Source organism: Sinohyriopsis cumingii, unplaced genomic scaffold (assembly GCF_028554795.1).
Source record: "Sinohyriopsis cumingii isolate HCF-2022 unplaced genomic scaffold, ASM2855479v2 utg000379l, whole genome shotgun sequence".
NCBI classification, from domain to species: domain Eukaryota; kingdom Metazoa; phylum Mollusca; class Bivalvia; order Unionida; family Unionidae; genus Sinohyriopsis; species Sinohyriopsis cumingii.
In genome coordinates this window covers 150,754-163,059 of record NW_028315894.1, presented here as the reverse complement: position 1 = coordinate 163,059, position 12,306 = coordinate 150,754, and the positions used below count along the sequence as shown (strand labels likewise).

At 36.0% G+C, this 12,306-nt stretch overlaps 1 protein-coding gene across 1 annotated transcript in view; it reads left to right on the top strand.

Moving 5' to 3' along the window:
* Positions 1 to 1,044: 1,044 nt before the first annotated feature.
* LOC149774194 (uncharacterized) overlaps positions 1,045 to 12,306 on the top strand; it is a 53,497-nt gene continuing 42,235 nt past the window's right edge. The window contains exon 1 of the mRNA XM_089945682.1: positions 1,045 to 1,101. The gene's annotated coding sequence lies outside the window, so the exon portion shown is untranslated. The remainder of the gene's footprint in view (positions 1,102 to 12,306) is intronic.

Below are 12,306 nucleotides of genomic sequence, written 5' to 3'. Positions count from 1 at the left end.
CCAGAAGGATGAACTTTTGACCCTCATCCGGGAATCTGTTTTGCGTCTTAAGTAGCCGCATAACTGATGTTGTGATTAAGACTTTCACTTGAATTCATAAGAAGTTCAAAACTGGAATAATATATTCTGTATCTCAACAAGAGACTGCTGACACATCAGTACAACGCTGACTATAACAGACGTCATCGCCTTCCATCTTGAATTCCATCGAGATTTGAACTGAGATTCACTTAGAACTTTGCATTGATAACACTTGTGTTTTTTTTTTTTTTAATTCTTGGATTACTTTTGAATTTAATTCGTCAAACCGTAAGTTCTTTTCTCTCATGTTTCACTTTGTATTCTAGGGAAATAAATTATTTGTTAAATTTTACAAAGATTTTTGTCTTCACTCTTTTCTGTTACTTATTTTAGAGCATATATTCAGAACAATATATATATATATATATATATATATATATATATATATATATATATATATATATATATGTTACTGCAGTTGTATGGGAAAATATGTATGAGTTTATTTGAATGATTTGTCGCTGAGAATGGACAACCAACTAGACCAACAAGTCTCCGTCAGAAAAAAAAAGAAGAAAAAAATGCGGAGACCTACTTGTTTGTCTAGACACCCAACATGACCATGCAAGTATATTTCGGCTATAAAAAAAAAAAAGTAATAAAAAAAATCGAACAAAGAAAAGTTCCGTTTCTCAAAATATTTATACCAGGTAACGTTTTACGTTTGATATGTGGCAGCTTTGCAGCAAACCAAACTTGAACATTGCACTGAGAGAGAGAGAGAGAGAGAGAGAGAGAGAGAGAGAGAGAGAGACTGTATCACACGCTTCTGTTTATCTTTTTTCTAGCGGGTAAGCAACGACATTGTTTGTTAATTTCCTGTTTAACTATCCGATTCCTAGTACTAATATTAGTACCCTTACTCGTACCTCAACCACAACAAATCAAGTTGAGGCTACGACATCGTAGCTATCCAATTCCGTGCTTGTATCGATATTAATACCTCAATTTTGATTGGCTCCACAAATTAGGCGGTGAATTTAAGTATGGAGATACCCGCTTCATGATGCAGCAATCTTAGTAAGTGTTAAACGTAAGAAAATCTTAAGTGATTTACAAAGATATCAGTAGGAACATTTCTTACGTCTAAGAAAAATGTTTAAGTAATCTGCTGTTTGGGTATGGGGCGTATATAATAGACACAGGTGCTTGACGCGGGCTTTGATGTAGAGAAGAAGAAAAAACCACAACAGTAATCTAAAAGAAAAAATCATACAGAGTGACAAAAATATCTTAGATTACCCCCATGACTATTTCTGACATAGGACCCTTTCTATCTCAACATCAAGCTCGCGTTGAGCACCCGTGTTTTTTTGTACGTAAGTTGTCGGTTATCTAAATCTTGTAAAATATGCTTGCTGCTAAGGAGACACTCGCGTCTTTCCGTAAACAATCGAGTCAATATCGGCATTTTCATAATACTGTATAATGTATATGCATATTTTTAGAGAAAGGGAGGTCACTAACATAAGGAAAACAAACAGTTTACTCGGATGCTACTCACTAGCTATTTTCGAAGAAATTTGTCATCACTTGGAAACTGTATGTACTGGTTACTTAATCCTAAGGATGGCTCCCTCAGCAATCAATCTTACTATATGCGCACCCAAACTAGCCGAACTTACACACTGGTGGGTTGATCAAGAAAACATTATGTAGCGACCATTTCCCAAGCATAACATCCCTCCAAATGTCAGTTCAGCACAACTCCCATGAAACTCCACCCAAGTGGAGATATGATAAAGCTGATTGGGATAACTTTAGAAACATACTAACCGCTATTAATACCAAAGAGCTTGAAGACCCAGATATAACAATATTCCATGTAATTAATGCTGTACTTAATGCAGCTACCCTAAATATTCTCCAAAAAACAAAGACGCAAACTAAGCAATCAGTACCATGGTGGGATGATCAATGTCAAAAAGCACATAGAGAAGAAAAAAACACTTGACAAATACAAGTGAACAAGAGATTCAATAGATTTCATCCAATATAAAGACAAAGAAAAACACCTTAAAGGGATCGTAAAACAAGCCAGAGAAAAAACGTGGCAACAATTCTGCTCCAAATTGAACCTCAAATCTAACTCTAAACAAGTATAGGACAAAATAAAATCTATCCGAGGGAAAGCTATTAATTTAACACCTAAGCTGACAAATGCTACAATCAACCATGACGAAGCGGACCTACTTGCTAACCATTTCTCGGCCATGAGCAGTAATACCAACCACACTAGGAACTTCCAAGAACACAGACAGAAAGCTGAAACCACACTTCCTAACCTCTTTAAACACCTAGGGTTCAAAAACTCAGATTTAAATTTTGAAATCACCTTATATGAATGGAAAATAGTGCTATAGTCTAAAAAAGAAACCTCACCTGTCAGGGAAAGATCAAATTGGATATATCGTAGACAAAAATCTTGCAAACAACATTACAACAACCATTATAAAACTGTTCAACCAAATTTGACAAAGTGGGAAAGTACCACTCAGCTGGAAACAAGCAATAGTCATCACAATCCCTAAACCAGGTAAAGACCCTAATAATATTAACTTGTATCGTCCCATCTCCCTCACTAATAACATATGTAAAATGATGGAAACAATCTTAGCCAACAGAATAAAACACCACGCTGAAAGTAATAAACTTCTTTCAGAAAACCAAGGTGGTTTCTGTAACAGGCGCTCCACCACAGATCAACTTTTAAGACTAGAAGCGGATATCAAACAAGCTTTCAACTCCAAAAGAAAATCAGACAGACAATCATAGCAGTCTTTCTTGACCTTGAAAAAGCGTTTGATCTTGTCCGGACTAAAGAATTGATTGCAAAACTCAACCACTTCGGAATTAATGCACGCATGTTTAACCCTATACCTCATGCAAGCGTCTTTGGATGCCTCTACACCATTTGCATGGAAGCCCTTTTGATGTCGGCTGTAAACATCAGCCATTTTAAGCCGGTTTTCGTATATCCACCTTTGGGGAAAAAACCCTATTAGATACTACATTAATTTCTGCGAATGACAATTACTCAGATCACGTAGTCACTGTTTATGCACTGGTCGATATCTGCTATTTTAAGTAACTGGGTTGTAATCTCCACTCTCTAAAATGGCGGTCGCTAATTTCATTCAGTACTTAACGAAGTTTTCATGATTAGAATCACAACTATGAAAGATTCAATAACCTAGGTAAAGTCTCTAATATTGATGTGGGCAGCAATTAGTTTTTATAAGTTATCAAATTCAGATGACTTAGTGATGTAGACACAGACGAAAAATTTGTAAATTTCGAGTATGAGAAATGGCAGCTACGGGTGTTCACGCGGCCTCACTGACATGATGGTGAACGAGTTCTCAAGATTTTAAAGCACTTAAAAAATTCTTCCGTGATAAATAATTACACAGCTATAACAATCAGACTTTACTCTTAAATTTGTCCACATATAATAGATGTGTACCAAAAATGTAAAATGGTTAAAATTTCTGTTAAACGTAACATACACTACATTGCTTAACAGTTCACAGGCAACCATATGTGTATGGAGTCAAATAGGTAACAGGTGTTCTATTTATAGCACGGGTGTTCTATTTATAGTGCGCTGCACTTTGTAACTAATGCTCTATGAGGTAAAGGGTTAACTGTTTCGAAACTTCCCAACAGGTTGCGTAATCATCACTAGAGTAGGAAACAACACCTCAGAAGAATACCCCTTTGAAAACGGTATCCCACAAGCGAGTGTACTCAGTCCTACGCTATTCAGCATCATGATTAATGACCTTGACCTCAACCTAGCAATAAAATGGGTTAACATTTCCCAATTTACTGATGACAGCAGCATCTGGAAGGCAGAATACCCTGCTAGTAATCAAATATTCAAAGAAATTCAGAAAAGCCTAGATAACATAGGGAGATGGGCAGATAAATGAGGTTTTATGATCTCACATGGAAAAACAGTAGCAGTAATCATCTCCCCTAAACGCAATAATGAGATAATTTACCCCAACTTCTATTTTCAAAACCAGTTAATCAAATATGCTAAGGTAGTAAAATTCCTAGGCATGTTCTTCGATAATCATCTAACTTGGAAACACCAGATTGAACAACTAATTCAAAATTGCAATGAAGATATTAATCTCTTATGAAATCTTAAAGGGACCACCTGGGGATCCAATCAAGAAACCTTATTAACCATCTAAAGATCACTTATACGGTCGAAGCTAGATTATGGATGCCAAGTTTACAACTCAGCGAAACAAACATTACTGAACAAACTGGATACCATCCAAAGGAAAGCATTATCTGTTTGTACTGGCACTCTAACATCGACATCATTCAAAAAACTTCTAGTTCTCACCGGTGAACTGCCATTAAATATTAGAAGACAGGAAATGCTCCTACGATACTCCAATCGATTACCAAATCACCCTGACTCACATCCTACAAAAGTAACCAGTAACAAATGCAACAAATTGTTTAGCCGCAAGCTAGTTTCTAACACACCAGGTGGCAAACAAATCCAAGAACTCAGGGGGGTGGGGGGGAAGCTGCCAACACTTGCTCTACAAGAAGAGTACACTCACTTCCCTGACCCCACCCCTTGGACAAACCCTAATTCTAGGATCAACACTAGAGTCACCAATTATGGAAACAAATTGGAACAAGAATCTAAACTCAAAACCATCGTAGCAATGGAAATACATGGCACCTACTCTGGCTTCGTAAAATTGTTCACTGACGGGTCCAAAACAACCAAACCTGCCCTCTCCCCCCACAGCAGCTGCAGTGGTTATTCCCGAATTCAACATACAAATGAGATCCAGATTGCCAGACCACTGCTCTACTTTCACCAGAGTTCTGGGCAATAATAGATTAAAATGGATTAAAGACCAAAATGTTCCAAAACCAGTTATCATCAGCGACTCACTTAGTGTAATAGAATCCATCAAATCTCACAGCACCAAATCAAGAGAGCAATTCTTGGCTAGAGCTTTCTATATGCTTAAAGAATTATCCACAGCGGATCAGATAGTTGAATTCGTGTGGATACCCTCGCATATAGGAATCCTTGGTAATGAGCTAGCCAACAAAGTCGCAAAAAAAACATGTCAGGGAACCCTACTCTGATATAGCATAACAGAAGCCCAAAGCATAATAAGAAACTATATTAACCAGAAATGGCAGGAGCACTGGAACTTCAATACTAAAGGCATGATACCAACTCCATTATAAAAGAAACCAAAAGGTCCATCAAACCACCCAAAGTAAACAGCCTGGACCAAAAAATTATCAATCGCATCGTAACCAGAAAAACTAAATTAGCAGAAAGTTTTGGCAAACATCTAGGACCCAAGCCTGCTAATATCAATTGCTATCACTGCAAAACCATTGAAGACCTGCCACATATATTCAATAGCTGCTCAAAATATCAGGTAGCTAGTATGGAATTTCAAAAAGCCCCCCCAACAAAAAAATTGGAACCATTACCACTTGCCCAGATTTCCTTAAAAATAACAACCCCAACATAAATCTGATCTACCAAAAAATGTAAAACACCCTACAAATATAAAATAAACAAACCAACCTTGTAAAAAAAATTTCCACTAGCAGATGGCTCAAAATAGCAACATGTAAAACAGACATAACCCACCCAAATACTCTCTAAAATAAGATTAATATACATCAACAGATGGGCGTTTTTGATATTTTCCTAGGGACCTGAATACTCAGCAGTGGTTCCCGTTTTCTGAAATCCCAAATATATCCTTAAAAATCAACAAAAATAATATTTAAAGAAAAAATCTCTGCTCTCTACCTAGCCCTAACATGCAAGTACATCCATTTAGACCAGCACCCCGGAATGAGAGGACTCCTGCCTGCAGATGGTCGCCTCTCTTCCTGGTCACTTCCTTCTTAGCATGCAACACGTGCATGAAACACCTAACATAAATAAAAGCAAAAATAAATGAATAGCGAGTGGCACTATGGTGTCAGAATCCTTATTCAATTCTGTCAAGAGGCCTACAAGAACTATCCAGTCCAGCAGCTAGTAGAAGCAGTTAACTACATTTTTAATTACACAGCTACCATTTACCCGAAATTACCTGAGAGGAAAAAGGACTGGAGAAATGTAAAGAAGCAGAAGAAAAACAAGGGAACTTTTGTTTAAAACGCCTTTCTGAGGGCTACTATTAATTTTTCTTATCCAGGGAACCATTTTGGCTTGGTATCCTGTTTTGTTAAAACTATTATGTACACTAACTTGATCCTCCAATCCGCCGCTTCAAAATTCAAACCTTTTGCGATCTAACAGCAACCAAACTTTTTATGTCATTCAGACATATTAGTTATTAAAAATTTGTACACTATGTACTAGAATTTTTTCGATTGTTAGGACGTAGGAAAATTTCACAACTTGTTTTGATTTGACCCAATTGCACTGGTGGCTAATACATAATTGGCATTTTGTATTGTCCATTAGTACAACTAGACTAAATTTGTCTAAGTATGGGTTGGCATTCTTGGGAGTGCACGACATCCATGGCTGGCTTGCCGAGTTCCTTGCCCTCTTTCCTTTCTCAGACATCGAATAACGGTGGAGATGTGAAACAATTTCCTACTGCCTAAAGCTAGTTTTCCCGATGTGACGTCATCGTTGTTGGGCTCATTCCCACTCATGAAAGCCCTTCATTCAGGTCGTTAGGGACATATAGTCCTACAACCTGACAGCTAAATTAGCACATAAACGCCTGTGTTATGTGGTATTAATTCCTTACCCCAAGAAAATTTAGCATCTCGCTGTGAGGGAATAAACCTGTCGCACATGCCCTTTTGGGTGCACGCTATGTAAATCCAAGTAATCAATCAATCAATACTGGCGAGAGAGAAATGCAAGGCCATTGCAATTCTGATTATTGCATGGCTCACTGTTGGTTGGGATTACCCCATGCTATTATCTAAGGGCGCATGGCATTGGACATTGTGGTGTAATGATTTAGAATGATTGGTTAATGGTGATAGGAAGCATTCCAAAATTGATACAAGAAATAAAATTGTGTGCTTTCTAAAGCTAAATCTTTGAAAGCATTATGAATCATCCGCATGGTGTTAGCCTTTCATTTGTTCTTTTTAGACTCTTTCTCCAACATCTATGTAGGCCATGTGTGTATGCCACATAGCTGCCAACCCTCACGAATTTGGTGTGAATTTTATGACTTTTTCAGCGATTCAGGGATTCACGACGTAAGCCAAAAATTCACGAATTTTCCAATCCTCAATTATTTTAAATCTTTAATAAAATAACCGATTTCCCGTTAAGCACTAGTCGTGATATTTGCAGTTGCCAAAACGGTCCGGTACTGCTGGTCATGATATTAGTAGATCTACAGCCGATTAATACAGTTGGCACGGTAGCAAGCATTTTAGCCTATTTTAATCTATATGTATAAGAGTAGTTTTACAAATGCTTTTGAGAGAAACTGGGGCCTAACCGGAAATTTGCTTCGCACATGCGTCAAAACACTGATTTGAGTTACCGTTCAGCATCGCATGTAAGATCTTTAAAATGTCTTCACCACCAAGGAAAAAGAAATGTATTACATTCAAAAGTGAAGTTTAATTTGGAATACATGAAAAATTGGCCATGCATTCTGCCATTAAACATTGATATTCATTCATGCTTTTTGCACTCTGTGTGTCATCGCAGAGACGATGTGAGGAAGAATGTCGGTTGCAAAAAACACGTAGAAGTTGGGAAAATTTAGAATTCGCAGATTTCAGCTCTGGAATAATTTAAACCATTGGCGGAAGACCTGAAGGCTACCAACGCTGAAGCATTATTTGTGAGTTTTCTTGTCGAACACAATCTACCTTTATCAGCTGGAGACCAAGCTAAACATTTGTTCTGACAAATGTTCCTGGACTCAAAAATCGCTTCCAAATTTTCCTGTGGAAGAACCAAAAATGCTGCAGCTCCTGTGCATTCCTCACAGCAACAGTGACAGCGAAAGAGTATTTTCTTTAGGGAGGAAAAATAAGACAGACTTTAGGGCCTCCTTAGCTGCAGAAAATTTGTCAACAAGTTTAGTCCCCAAGATCAACCAGCAGGCAAGAAGTCTGAACTGTTTAGAAAACAAATTTACGATCAAGCAGTTGAGGAAGTTCAAGTCTGCCACAGTGTCATGCCTTGATAAATAAATATTTCTGGATGTATGTAGTGTTTTATTTTTATTTTGCGAACTTGATATAGTGTAGTATTGACGGTTGGAGTGGTTAAAGTGGATGGAGTTATTGTCATGGTATTTTTCACGAATTCATGTCCAAATTCATGACTTTTTATCCCTATTTTCACTAATTGTGAGCCTGGAAGGTTGGCAGCTATGATGCTATTTTTGAGTGTATTCCTTTCCTTGAGTTAGGTAAGACACCATCTCATCTGTTTGAGTGAAATACTCAGAGTTGAGTGCTTTCCTCAGCATAGATTAGTGAATCATGATTTGAGGGCAAACTCTGGTATTTGCGAGAAACTCAGATTTGAGTGTGAGTTACAACCATTTATTGTAGAAGCTGTTGATTTCATATCTCACAAGCAGAAGCTTTCCAAAATCAGACTCTAGTAAACTGCCAGTCTTCAGCTACAAGTGAGACTTATATTGGTTCTCAGGTCTATGCCAGTTGAGGTTCTTTATCTCTTTGCCACTACAGTAGATAGATTGGTCTGAGTATGAATGCATGAAACGTACAATGACACTCTTTTACTTATTTCTGCCTTTCCTATAATTACTGTTATGACTCGTATCACTTCTGTCTTTACCTTTGCCAATGTACCACCCGTTGCTTTATAGTCAAGTGTGGCTGTCAACGTATTTATAGACAGAGTGTGATTTGAAGAGTTTTGTGAATACAGGGCCAAGATAACAATAAATATCTGGCAAAACATGCCTTGGTCTATAATTGTCATACTGAATCAAATCGGGTATTGTTTATGATTAAAGAAGATTGTATGTGATCTGTGATTTTGTGATGCCCAGCCACTTTCAGAGATGCAGCGACCCCTCCCTGTCAAAATTAAAGTCTTAAAGCCAGACCCTTTAAAGACCTTTATGCCTTTAAATGATATAAAATTTGTAACTTGTTTTTATTTTCTTAACATATTTAAGCAAATCTAACTTCATACTTTAAAAGCTACTGTTACCGGATTTTTTTGCCCTAAGCAGTTGTCTTGTCTGCCTAATAGGAAAACAGCAGTGTGTGTTTGTGATAGAGTGAATAAAACAAAGAGGGGCAGAGAGCAAGAGAGAAACATTGTTGAGCTTGAATTTCATAAACAAAATTTAGCTTGTTTTAGAAAGGAAACGGCAAAGCCAGACTTGAGTTATCTATATCCAAATTGTTATGTAATCACTTCACTATATTTACTGTCTTTTATTTCCTTAAAATTCATGAGTGTACTTGAAGGGCCTCAGGCTGGCATTTATAAGGACAACCCAGCAGAGTCCACCATTATGTAATTCGTAGGCAAGAAGGTAACATCTGGTACAATTTGTGTCAGCTACAACCTTCCAAACTTTATTATATTTCTTGTAACACTAAGAACAAAATCTGCCCCCCCCCCCCCCCATTAATTCATGCTTAAAGACCCCTCCTTGGTTAATGAAAAACCAAAAGTTGTAACAAAATTACATTGTACACGGTGGGAGATGATGTAGATCCATGTCATTAAATTGATGTCTCTATCTCAGGCACACACATATACACTTCATAAATTCACTCAACACAGAATTAAGCTACTAATGACTGTATCTAATTAATATGTTTTATAGTTCTTTCCACACAGTATTGCTAATTTTAGCCTATCTATAACCCAGTAAATTTTCAGGTTTTCGTCATTAAGCGTAACTAAAAGTACCTAATTCGTTTTAAATACTTCGTGTGAAACAAATTGTGGTCTTTTAGCTACATTTAAAGAAGCTGAGCTGAAAATATACAGAGTTACTGATAACAATTGCGATTCTGTGTAGAACATACTATCATCGAATAAGAACAGATAATTTTAAAATTGTTTTATTTATTTTATGAGACATTAATGCAAAGAAATAAAATTTAATGAACTATGAGGTATCTCTATTTGATTGACATCTATATAACAATGAGTACAGTAGTTTTATCTTCCAACATATTGTATCCACTTGCTTTTTGTCATCTTTTATCTGAATAAAACCAATACGATGAATAAATAGAAGCGAAAGTAGTACATATACTCATCATTGATCTTGAGGCGTATATGTTCCACTAGAAAAATAATCATTTCAATTTGCTGTTTTAAGCAGCATTTAAATTCCCCAAGGTATGCACATGATGGAATATTTTTGTGTTCACTTGGATGTCATGAAAGATGCGTTTTTATTTTTCTTCTTTTGATGTATACAGAGGCAGTTATAATTTACTACAACAATTGTTTGCTCAGGTTTATATAGATGCAGCAATGTTACTTAATTAATCACAATATTTGTAGCTCTGACGAATCACTATACTAATATGCAGTTTCTCTGGAAATAAGAATATGTCTAGTAACTTTAAGTTGGAATAGTTATTAATCTCAATATTGAGTCATAAACCAGTAGGAATAGTATATTAGTCTCTGTATAGAATCATTGTCAAAATGAAATTTAGTGTAATATCCAACTGGACCTAAACAGTAAATACTGTACAAATGTTGTGGATAATACCAACCAAGATTTATTTTAACCTACTTTTAAATGTTCTTCAGTAATACAAATGTACCTTTTATAGATACATGTACCACTTTTTGTGTTAGCTGAGTCATATTTATTTTATCTAAGTCTGCATGAAAGAATTTCTATTATTAGCAGTTATTAAAACATTTAATTATTCCAGTTTCTCAAGGATATGATAATCTGATTATACTATATTGACGCTGTTGCTGACGATGATCATTGTTTACTGTATGGACTTTGATTTCATTTTCCTTTGATGCTTTAAAAGGCAGTTGTGTCCAGGGTAGCCGATTGGACTCATTTGCTCACCTTTACTGATCACTGCCGTCTCATCTGTGTGGGTTTGAGTCTCAACCTCTGCCGATGCTGGGATTTGAGAAAGCTTGCAAATAGCTTTCCATGGATCTGGTTTTACCAGGGTTATCAGAGGTATCGGAAATGGTTAATCATGCGTATTTGGATGCAATTGTTTTTATTTGGGATGCAGGAAAGTCACTTGTGCAGGAGTCCTCTGTATGCACTCTTTTTTTTTAATGGTACAAATAAAGATGCATTTGTCTTTTGGTTCATTGGTTCGAAAAAAGGGTTTACCCTTGCTTCCTATGATGGATATAACTAAATTACGCAATGGAAAAATGAAACACAATGGAAATTATATACACATTAGAAATCAAAAAATTGTATAAGAAGAGTTTTTGTGTGACTATTTGAACTAAATATGAACTAACTTTAAATAATAATACAAATTTGCTTCAAGAAGTTTTCACTTATATATGACCAACATGCTATGCAGTGAATATCATTATATGTAATGGGGATTTCAGAAGTTAGTGGATTTTGTTTAGTGGTCTTTATCTCAAAATATGGATAAATGTTTATTTAAATTATATCGTATATGAAAAGGTGTGTGTATAGCGTGCAGATACATGCAATTGATATTTTTAAAACTTTTGATGATATTTTGGAAATAATACTGTAAAATACTGTAACACAATTATTCCTTGGCTAATCAACAACACATATATAATGAGAAACAAGTTAAAGCTAAACTGAATGTTAAAAGTAGCACTATATTAAGTCAGTTATGAACTTTTCATTCATGATTAAGTTCTGTAGCATGCATAACGCATAGAATATACATCTTATGATGAAATCTTTTTGACAATGTTAACCTTCCTTTAAAAAAAATCATTTAAGATCAAAATAAATAATTATTGTTATATATGTTGTTTCCAAGCTTTATTCTACCCAAAAATTCTGGAATGAACATTACTTCATGAGTGGTCATTTGCATTTTGCTTCTCGTGTGTCAGTGGTTCTTCTCTGGTTTTTCCAGGGTTTTTCCTTCACAGGTTATTGTAGCCTATCTTGTGTTGAAAAATGGCGTTAAACCCAACAGCAACAACAACAACCATTTGCATGTGATAATTTTGCACTTTCTCAAATGCTAACATTTGATACAATTATTAAAGTCAGTTTTAAG